A 12500-nucleotide genomic window follows, 5' to 3' on the forward strand; every position below is an offset into this window, starting at 1 on the left:
TGTATTCAAACTCCTTAGAGGAGACGGGTGGCAAAAGAGGTTGACAGAGTTAGATAGGGAAGACTTGGAAATTGTAGCAGAGCATTTTGAATTGGAATATGATGTGTCCATTAGAAAGGGTGTATTGCTATTGCAAATTTATGATTATGTTAAAACTATAAAGACAGGTGGAGAACAAGAGGTGAAACCTGATAAAGTGGTGTCGGTAGAAATTTTGTATAGGCAAATTGCCCTGAGACAAATGGAATTTGAAATGGAAAAGTTTAAGGCAGGGGAAAGAGAAAAGGAGAGGCAGCATGAGATTGCTATGAGAAACTCGGTTTCTTTTTCCCCCGCCCATTCCCCAAATAGGTTAGTAACGCCTTCTATTAATTTAGGGCAGGCTCTCAAATTTGTACCTAAATTTGAAGAGAATAATGTAGCAGAGTTTTTTGTGTCATTTGAGAGGATTGCAGCAAGGTTGGAGTGACCCCAAGAGTATTGGACCACTCTTATACAAAGTAAATTGGTTGGAAGAGCTCAGAGGGTATATGTAATGCTGGAGGAGGATCTATCAGCAGATTATGAGAGTGTAAAGGCTATTGTCTTGAAGGCCTATGAGTTAGTCCCTGAAGCTTATAGGCAACGCTTCCGGAACTTAGAAAAATGTAGGGAACAAACTTTTGTTGAATTTGCCAGGGCGAAGGAACAGTGGAGGAGTTTAAGAGGTGTGTGTCCCAGATAAACTGAAGGTCCACCTCGAAGAGTTAAAACTCGAGACCATTCAGCAGGTAGCCATCGCTAGTGACGAATATTGCTTTTCTCATAAGAGTGAGTTAGGGGGAGTAATGACAAATGTGAAGTCTAGTTGGGTTAAGATGGGTAGGAATAATAATGCTAATCCGAATAATAATGCTAATGTGGTTAACAGAAATAATCATGGAAGTAATAATAATCAGGGTAATAATCAGGGTAATGCTAATAATAATTTTTCTCCTAACAGAGGTAATAGGCAAAATATATATAATTCAGAGAAATTGAAAACATTGACGTGCTTCTTTTGCAATAAGAACGGGCACGTAAAGAGCATGTGTTATGAGTTTAGAAAATCCCAAAATGCTAATGTTAGGCCAGTGATGGGTTTGGAAGAGAGAGAGAGAGAACCGACCCCAACAACGTCCGCTGATCAATGACTACATGGTTGTTTTAATAAGTATTTGTCCTTCGGTAGTGTCTCTTCCGCAAATTCGTCCGAGGAAAGACGAGTACATATTTTGCGTGATACTGGTGCAGCGCAATCTTTGATCCTAAGGGAGACATTACCTTGTAATTTTGTACCGAAAAGTGGGGAAATTGTGTTATTGGCTGGTTTTCCTGATACTGTAAAGTCGTATGCTATTGAAAAAATTAATTTAATCTGCCCTTCCTTTGCAGGGAATTTGAAATTGGCCATAGTAGATAAATTCCCGGTTAAGGAGGTTGATGTTGTGATAGGGAATGATGTGGCTATGAAGAATAATAATTGTCCCATATTGATAAACCCAGATAGTGAAGTTGCAGCAGTTACTCGTTCTAGTGCTAGAATTGTTGACGCTGCAGAGTCAACAAATAATGTAGATTTAAGTAGTTTAGATCGTAGTGATATCCTAGCTGTAGATCTTGGAATGTTCACGGACAAGTTAAATTGGACTACTGAAGAGCTAATCAAAGCTCAGAAAAAGGAGTTTCGGGAACTCCCTATCGAGTCAGGGGAGGTGTCTGATATGACTGGTCCCAAATTTAAGATAATTAATAATATTTTATATAGGTTGAGTAGGCCTATGGGGGTGGATAATGTTGATCATGAAATTGTGAAACAGATAATGGTTCCCTTTGGTTACAGGAAGGAGTCAATGTCATTGGCGCACGAAAGTGGTTTGGCCAGCCATTTTGGAATTCATAAAACTTCTTGCAAATTGTTAGGGAATTATTATTGGCCGAAGTTGAAGGCAGATGTAAAGAAGTTTGTCAATAGTTGTGATGTGTGCCAGAGGGTCGGTAAACCCAATCAGCAGATTCCAAAATTGCCTCTCTGTCCTATTCCCGTAGTTTCCGAACCTTTTAAGGAAGTCATTATTGATGTGGTTGGACCATTACCGAAGACGTGTAGTGGTAATGAGTATATTTTGACAATCATGGATAGGATGTCTCGATATCCCGAGGCAATACCACTACGTATGATAAAAAGTGTTAAAATTGTAGATGTACTAATTGACTTTTTTACCAGGTTTGGGATGCCTAAGATTATTCAATCGGATTGTGGTTCTAATTTTGTTAGCAGGTATTTCAGATATAAAATGGCAGAGTTAAATATAAAACATGTGACCTCTTCTCCATATCATCCAGAAAGTCAGGGAGCTCTGGAGAGATTTCATCAAACCCTGAAATCTATGGTAAAGAAATATTGTTTTATTAATGGTTCTGAATGGGATAAGGAATTACCTTATTTGTTATTCGCTTTTCGTTCTGTCCCAAGTCAGTCTTTAGGTTTTTCGCCTTTCAGCCTTGTGTTTGGCCATTGTGTTCGAGGTCCTCTTAATGTGGTTCGTGAGTCTTGGGAGGGAGACGTCCATGAGGTTAATTTATTGTATTATGTGTCTAATCTAGGCAATAAATTAACCAAGGCTTGGAAATTTGCGGGTGAAAATTTATTGTGTTGCCAAAAAAGAATGAAGTTCTTTTTTGATAGAAGGTCCAAGGCACGCGATTTTGCGGTAGGCGATAAAGTATTGGTTTTTTTACCCTTCCCAGGGAATCCATTGAAAGCTTCTTTTTCAGGTCCTTGGAAAATTTTGAAAAAAGTAAGTGAAGTTAACTATTTAGTGGAGACACCCCAAAGAAGGAAACCTTTTCAACTGTGTCATGTAAATATGTTGAAGGCTTATATGCATCGGGAAAAAGTCATTCCTGTGGCAACCATTGGGAATACGGTAGATTCTGAGAACAATAACCATTTTTCTTTTTCAGAAGGGGAGGCTATTGATGATAATTGTTTTAATGGATGTGAGTGGCAGTTGGATAATAGAAAGTCTTTGGAAAAATTTTCGGGAGTAATTTCACATTTAGGTAAGGAAGAACAAAGGTCTTTGAAAAAACTAGTATCTAATTATAAAGAATTATTTTCGGATGTACCGGGTAGGACTTCGGTCCTTGAACATGATGTGGATGTAGGTAGCGCCACTCCTGTGAAACTATCTCCTTTCAGGTTGAATCCCTTCAAAAATGAGGTTGTAGCGAAGGAGGTGGATTATATGTTAAAACATGACCTAAGTGACCCTAGTCAAAGTCCGTGATCATCACCGGTTGTATTGGTAAAAAAATCAGATGGTGATTTCAGGCTATGTTTTGATTACCGTAAGTTGAATGACTTATCTAAATCTGATTGTTATCCATTACATCGAATTGAGGATTGTATTGATCGAATGGGTAAGGCCAAATACATTAGCAAATTCGATTTGTTGAAAGGTTATTGGCAAGTTCCTCTTTCAAAGCGGGCAAGGGCCCTGTCTACTTTTGTAACACCACAGGGACTGTTTCAATGTAAAGTTATGCCGTTTGGTATGAAAAACGCGGCTGCCACATTTCAGAGGTTAATGAATACTTTAGTCCATGGTTTAGAAGGATGTGTTGTGTATATTGATGATATTGTTATTTATAGCGATGATTGGGAAACCCATTTAAAACGTATTAGGGCACTATTTGAGGTGTTGAAGAAGGCAAATTTGGTAATTAATTTAAAGAAAAGCTATTTCACAAAGGCGAAGGTGGTATATTTGGGTCATGAGGTTGGTAATGGTAAAGTTGCTCCTAAGCAGGCCAATATCGAAAGTATTGAAAACATGGTTGTCCCTAAATGTAGGAGAGATGTCAGAAGATTCCTTGGTTTGAGTGGGTACTACCGAAGGTTTGTTAGGAATTTTTCGGATATAGGCTAGCCGATCCGTTGATAAATCTCTTGAGAAAGAAGGTAGCTTTTGTCTGGATGGATGAAACACAAAGGGCTTTTGATAATTTAAAAAGAGTTTTAATTAATTTCCCTGTCTTGAGAGCTCCTGATTTTGACCTTCCTTTTTCTCTTGCCACGGATGCAAGTAACGTTGGTGTAGGAGCGGTGTTGTTGCAGAATGACAAGCAGGGAGTTTCTCATCCTGTCGCATTCTTTTCTAAAAAGTTGTCCTACGCTCAACGTAGGTATTCCACTGTGGAGAAAGAGACTCTTGATTTAGTATTTGCTATTAACCCTTTTCAGGTTTATCTCTCCTCCTCAGATACACCTATTAAGGTCTTGACGGATCATAATCCCCTGACCTTCATCAGCAGATACAAGAATAAAAATCAACGATCGATGAGGTGGAGTCTCATGCTGCAAGAGTGGAATTTAGAATTTTCCCACATCTCAGGAAAAGATAATATTGTTACCGATTTTCTCTCTCGCAGCGTTGAATATTAGTTGATTGACAGAGGGCTATGCAGTTATTAAAGGTAGTATCTGTATCGTTCTAATTATGGTGTGTGTGCTGTTGAAGTGGGCACGTAGTGAGTAGAAGCAAATGTATATTTAAGATTTATTAATCGTGGTTTGTTTACAGAAGACTATAATGTTTTGGTTATAGTATATGGGATCTGTAAGGTTAAAAGGTGAGGGTGATCACTAGTACTTTCTAATGATTGATTAATTAGATGGGTCATGGGCTCACAGGTCTGTAGCACAACACAGCCGTTTTCTAGGCGCTACAGGCTGGTGTATGAGTGGTACCCTAGACTGAGTTCAGGTTAATCTACTAAGGTTTAGAGGTGTCAGGTACGATAAGGTTTATAATAAGCTAAGAAAAGAGATAGGAACTAATCTGGTATTCTGTATTTTCAGGCTAATAATTACACTTCATCGATTTTGTTTGTTTGTTTGCGCAGGGGAGTCTTGTGGTGGTCTTCTCTGTGTCGTTCGGTGTGTGTGTATGTATTGGAGACTATGGTGATAAGTGTGATATATAACACTGAAATAGTGGTTTTTGTGATCAATATTTATTGGTAGTGAGTGATGTGTATCCCGGAAAATGAACAGTGTATTGAGTGTGGAAAAGGTTATAGCCTTTAGACTATATATACAGAATCCGGTTGTTAGTGCAATGACTCTTTATTAAGTTTATTAACGGTATGAGTGATGTGAAATTTTTAGGCTGGGTACCTATTTATCAAATGGTGATGTTTTGATTATCTGGTTTTGGAAAGTTTACTTGTGATTAATTTAGGTTTAAGATTTTTTTTAGTATTGGTTATATATTGCTATCCTTGTGAGCTGCAGACCTTGGTACTTGCCCCCCTCTTTCCTTTTGTTTGTCATGTTTTTGCAGTTTGTTTAATAATTATTTTTGAGTGTTGGTTTAATATTACAAATTTTTGAGTGTTGGTTTAATATTTCATTATGTGATAACCTGTATGTTGTAATTCAAATCGCTTTAAAAAAAAATTTGGTGATTTTTTTTTTTTGGTTGGGTGAGGAGGTGTAACATTATTGCTATATATTACTAACTTATTTAAGTTTTTATAGATGTATAAGGTTGGATATACAGCAGACTTATTGTTTTCCTTCTTTAAAAGTTTGTCTTTTCACTGATGGTTATGTTAGTGTTTATAATGGACAAACAGCTGTTTTATATTTTCAAGTGGTGTGGGTTACGTGGCTGCGCTCCTGCGTGAACGGAGTTTTGGAGGGGCTTTTTTTGAGGATGGTTCCTTAGTGTGTTTCTGAGCCTCCAACTTTGAAGGGCGTGACAATTGCTGTGGGAACTATATTTACTCCTCACCCTTGCAGAGCTACATTGTGAAGCTAATTAGCTTTTTGGATATCCTTTTCTCTGCAGCAAGGTCTCATATCGTCTTGCATTTTGTGTACTGCCCTTGGTTCAGTAAAAGCCAAGGGTACCTCTCTGTCCTAAGGTAATAATAATTATACCTGTTTAATTATCGTGATCACGACCTGTGATAATCAGCTGACGTCATTAGTGGAGCTTGTGAAAGCCCTTCCATCAAACCAGCCATCGTCAATTTGATAGGGATATTTAGTTTGTATTTATTAGGATGTTCTTTCTTTTCGCTGGCCTTCTCCTTTCTGGACCCTCTCTCCATTTAGTATGCGTGTGTTGATGACCTTTCTTTAATTGTGTAATTGTTTTCTTTTGCAGGGAGTTCAGATTGAGTGTGTATCATTTATTAATGTATTATTGTGGTTCAGGTGTTATTTATGTCTAGATAATATGTATTAAAATTAAGGAAATTTTTGTGGTATTTTCTTTGTCCCCTTGAGTTGACTTTGCACTCGTATTGATGTTTGGTTACTATTCCACCTTTAGTGGACTTAGTACTGTATGATGGTGAATACTATCTGATAAGTGTAGTGTTTTGAGTGGTGGTCAAAGCCAACCATCACAATATATATATATATATATATATATATATATATATATATATATATATATATATATATATATATATATATTTATAAGTATGTATGTATGTATATATATATATATATATATATATATATATATATATATATATATATATATATATATATATATATATATATATATATATATATATATATATAAGTATGTATGTATATGTATATATATGTATATATATATATATATATATATATATATATATATATATATATATATATATATATATATATATATATATATATATATATATATATATATATATATATATTTATGTATATAAATATATATATATATATATATATATATATATATATATATATATATATATATATATATATATATATGTATATATATATATATATATATATATATATATATATATATATATATATATATATATATATATATATATTTATATATATATATACACATATACACGTAAATGTATATATATATATATATATATATATATATATATATATATATATATATATATATATATATATATATATATATATATATATATATATACATATATATATATATATACACGTATATATATATATATATATATATATATATATATATATATATATATATATATATATATATATATATATATATATGTGTGTGTGTGTGTGTGTGTGTGTGTGTGTGCGTGCGTGTGTGTGTATGTGTGCGTAAAATTTATTAATTAAAACATAGATATGGGGATAAATTCCATCAATGAGTTGGAAAACATAAACGTAGCCACAAAGATTACATTTCTTCCATCATTATTACTGAAAATTTTACATTTTATGTATTTTTCATGGTGGTGATACAATGACAGCCTCAATACCTAATATATGGGTTATTTCTTGAAATTATGATATATGTTCTAAAAAAAAATTATAAACTATTATATATAATACATGTATCATAAAGTGCACGATTCCTCTTAATATGGGAATATGGGATCTAAGCCTCTGTATTTGATAACCGTTTACTTTTATTATTTACTGTATCTATTCTATCTTCCTATAGGTACGGTGCCAAGATTTTGTTAGTGAGTGAGGCAGATATGCCTTACATGTGTAACACCATAACTTTTTTTTAGATAAGAACACGGTCAATGCCCCTTGAAGGTTCATTAGTCGATTAGTTTCAATTTTCAAAACTGACAATTTTCGCATGCTGGCCCTGGTACGCACTGATGAAGTCATGTAGCTGTATGGCATCAATCACCGAAAACTTTATTTTCTTAAGGAACTTTTGGAGAGGGTAGCTGTCCAAAGAGGCATATGCTATTTGACTCTACATTTTCAGCAAGTCAGCAGGATGAATGTGGTGCTGTTGAGTCCCGTACATTAAGACAGACAATCAGATGTTTTACAACTTGACGATGGGTTGTATCTGCACCTTTAATCAGATGTGTGCTATAAACAATGTTATTCCTAAGACAATACTGGCTACTGTGTCTCTTTTGAGGAATAATTAATTTAATGTGTTAAGTATTTGTAATTTAGTACCATATGCGCTACGTGTATTAAAAGTAATGTTGCACAATATTGCATGGATTAAACGTGTTTAGACGTTAGGTGTATTAATGTAGTAGATTATATTATGGAAGATTAAATCATTTATTAACTGTCCCGAATATAGGATATGATACATCTTAGTTTTGTATTGCAGTAGGATTCAGTTTTTTAAGACTGTTGCTTATCTATTGTCTTCGTATTTTTATGCATGAGTTTTTTTTTTTTTTTATGTAGAGGTACACAATCGAGAGTCACTAGTCTCTCAGAGCTGAACAGTAATTTACACTTTTAGCAAACTTAATGTATTTCAACCATACCGAAGTATCATCAAAACCTACCAAGAAGAATCGGTGACATATAATGAGATTTAGAACAACACTAATTCACTGATATTCTATCAGGTATATGTAAAGCAGTTATTCAATTACATTGATAACAAATGCAATGTGATCATGGCTAATTTTTGTTTTCTTTATTCAATTATGCCCTTCTCCAAGTCAATGCCAAGGCAAACGTTCCTCAAGGAGATCGCCATTGATAAATGTGCTCCCATCTTAAAATGCAGGTTTTACACAATGATTAACGTATCGTTCAACTTGGATGAAAAAGATTCCCAGAAAAGATCATATGCTTAAGTTTCCCTCATGAAATTAAATTTCCTTTGTTATAATCTTTATATAAATAAAGGAATTTATATGTATAAAACATAAAATAATCAATTTGCAAGACATAAGCTAATGAGGGATGCTGTGATAGGGCCTGCTAAATTTAGTGATTTAAGCAGTTCGTATCGGGCCGGTTTTGAAAAGCGATAAACAGTCTTTGTGAATTTGTGGTAATTTCAAATATCTTAATAAGAATATTGGTTGTGAGAAATATCCTTTACCAAGAATTGAGTAAATATTTGCTATAGAGGGTAAGAATATTTTTTTTTCTTTTTTTTTTTTTTATTTATCTAAAGGATGCATACCTAGAGTTAACTGTAGACGCTGATAGTGAAGAATTACTTATAATAAATACTCCCAAAGGATTATTTAAGTATAACAGGCTTCCCTTTGGTTTTTTTTTATCACCCGCTATACTTCAGAGGTTCATTTCTCAAATTTTAATGCATATTGATGGTGTTATTGCTTTTCTGGATGACATTGTTATTGGGGGAGAGAAACAAAAAGAAAATGATGAGAGGCTGAACAGAGATTTGAGAGAGCTTCAGAAGTATAATGTTGCCTTTAATAAAAATGAATCGGTTTTTGATACCAGTAATTTAGAATACTTAGGGTATGTCAATTCTGGAGATGCAATTGTGCCATCATCAATGAAAATAGCTGCAATTCTGGAAGCCCCTTCTCCAAAGTCGGTTTCTGAAGTGAAACCCATATTGGGAATGGTTACTTATTTTTCAAGATTTCTTCCTAATTTTTCAAGTGTACTTTCTCCTGTATATGATCTTTTGAAGAAGAATGCAAAATCTAAATTGTCTGATAGTGAGGCAGATGAATTCAGTACGGTCAAAGCCGAGTTATCCTGATCTAATTTTCTTGCTACTTTTAACAGGGATAGCCCAGTTGTAGTAGAAATAGATGCGTCTCCAATGGGTGTGGGATGTGTTCTATTGCAAAAATTAATTGGTTTAAAAAATAAAAGTCTATTATGCAAGTAAGAAGTTGTCACCTGCCGAGTTAAAATACTCACAATTGGACAAGAAAGCTCTAGCTTTGGTTTATGCTGTTTCCAAGTTTAAATGTTTTTAATTGGGTCGCAAATTAGTAATCAGAACTGACCAAAACCTTTACTTGGTTTATTTGGCAGAACCAAGTTGGTATCTATGAATGATAATGATATGGTACAACATGGGGCCTTCCTACTTTCTCAAGTTGATTACAATATATGTTTTAGAGCTGGCAAGGACAATGTTGTCGTAGATGCTTTTAGTCGTCTACCCCTTTTTGATTCGGATTTGTATTTAACTACCTCATAGAATAAGTACATATGGTTCAAGCTTTGGATGATAAAGATTTATCTTTCTAATCAATTAAATCTTTGTCTAAGTGTGTTCCTGTGTATAAGAAAGTAATCAGTTTTGTGAAATATGGCTGGATTAATGAACATTAATGCATTTATTTTTTTAAAGTGAAAGACAATTTAACAGTTATGATGACGTATTTTTGTATAGAAACCGTGAGATTATTCCATATGATATGCGAAATTTAGTGTTGGATCAATTACATGTTGTTCATAACGGTATTATTACAATGAAAGCTGAAGCATGCAATTGAGTATGGTAGCCAACAATAGACCAAGACATTAGTGGAATAACAAAATCATATAATGTATGTTTTCAAAACAATCAAACGCTTGAATCCTCTGTATTGTCGTGTCCAGAGACTGGTAAACCATGGGATAGAGTACATATAGACTATGATGGTCTTATAAATGGAAACTGTTTTTTTATAATTATTGATATTTTTTTGGGTATTCATGTAACTAAATCAAATATAACTAGTGAGAAATTGAGACCTATTTTCTGCAATTCTGGATTTCTCAGTGGCCTTTTTTGTTTTTTGATAATGCTAAATATTTTTTTTTTTTTTTTTTTCTGATGAGATGGAGACTTTCCTGCGGAAGAATGACATTAAGCATGCTACGCCTGCTCTGTACAATCCAGAGAGAGAGCAGTTATGACTTAAAGAGGGTCTTGTTAAATTCACAGAGAGGAGTATCACAACATATTTGTGTAGATGTTTGTACAATGTCCACTGGGAAATCCTCATCTGATATGATGTTCAATCGCAATATTCATGGTTTAACTGAGAGGATTAAGCCCCAAAATAAGAAAGAGAAAGAGTTGAAAAATTATTGCAAATTTGAAAAGTCTCGATATGTTGTTGATGATGCAGTATTTCTAAAATATTTGGGTGCTGGGAACCCATGGCTGACAGTTAAAATTATTGAAGTGCTTAGTGTTAGAAACTTATAAAATGCAGTTGAAGAGTTTTGGTAACATGGTATGAAAACGCCATGCTGATCAATTGATGCCTATATTCACTCCTAATTCTGATGACTGTATTGTTCCTACTCGTAATCCAGCATATAGTTAATTCTCTGAACCAGTTTTCTCCTACTCCAACTCTTAGAATTTCTTATACTGGTTTAAGCAGTGAAAATAGTAACCATTTAATTACTGTGAAATTTCTGTGGAGTCTGCTATTGCAGACAAGTCAATTCCTAGTAATGTCTCATTGCATGAACCAATACCAGTATGTAGATCGGGTAGAGTGGGTAAACCACCTGATGGACTGAAGCTTTAATTAAAGAGGATATCTTAATCTAAGGGTAAAGGATATGTCATATATTGACTCATTATTATCATTTAATTTTTTAATATAATAGAGTTTTATTTTTTATTATATATGCTTACTGTTTTGCGGTATAAATGATTGAATCCTCTTCCATAGATTCCAATACGTTTTTACCCTTGTGTCATCAATACTTTTATGACGTTTTAGACTTCCTTGTTTTTTATTTGGCTGGCATGAGGTCAGCCAATGGCCATTTGTTTTTGTTTTTGTGATATTTTCTACCTAATAAAGTCAGTATTGACAATAACTTTAGTTTTACACTAATCCCAACAGTTAGGACATATAATATAAAGTGTGGCATTAGTTAGTTTTGTTTGTGTCTTCAAACAAATCTAATCAAATATACCAATAAGTAAACTTATATTACATTATATAATCGGAAAGTACATATATATATCACTTTGTTTCTTGAGTAAACATGTAGGAATATTGCTGTTCACGAGGAAATAATAAATGGAAACATATACACCACCACTTAATCGGCACAATAATATGACCCATGCCCTGGAAAAAGTTGATAGTTATTTGTTTTTTAAAATGGACAATATAACTAGTGTTTCTGTTAATAAAGACCATTTGGAAATTTGAAGTCACTTACAGGAACAGAATTTCATTTAAAAAAATTAAATTCTAAAATAAAAATGCCAACTTCTCACAATACATAATGAGAAAATCCTCGGACAGCTGGGTAGCGTCAGGTTCCGATATCTTTTAATGGCCTCTCGTGGCATGGTTGGTTTCGACCTGGTCTTTCATTAGAAAGGGCTAGCGTTCGATCCCAAGTATGACGTAGAAATTTATTTCTATTTGAACACGATGTTGTGTTGATATTTATCCATATTGACTCATTAGGGGTAATTTGAATGAATTATTACCAATTGTGTCAGGTGGTGGGCCAGGATATTGGGTAAAACTCGCTGGTAAGAGACTGATGTCTCGCCTGGTATATCCCCGGACAGCTGGGTAGCGTCAGGTTCCGATATCTTTTAATGGCCTCTCGTGGCATAGTTGGTTTCGACCTGGCCTTTCATTAGAAGGGGCTAGCGTTCGATCCCAAGTATGAGGTAGAAATTTATATATACATATATATATATATATATATATATATATATATATATATATATATATATATATATATA

The sequence above is a fragment of the Palaemon carinicauda genome, chromosome 26, assembly GCF_036898095.1.
Source record: "Palaemon carinicauda isolate YSFRI2023 chromosome 26, ASM3689809v2, whole genome shotgun sequence".
Lineage (NCBI taxonomy): Eukaryota > Metazoa > Arthropoda > Malacostraca > Decapoda > Palaemonidae > Palaemon > Palaemon carinicauda.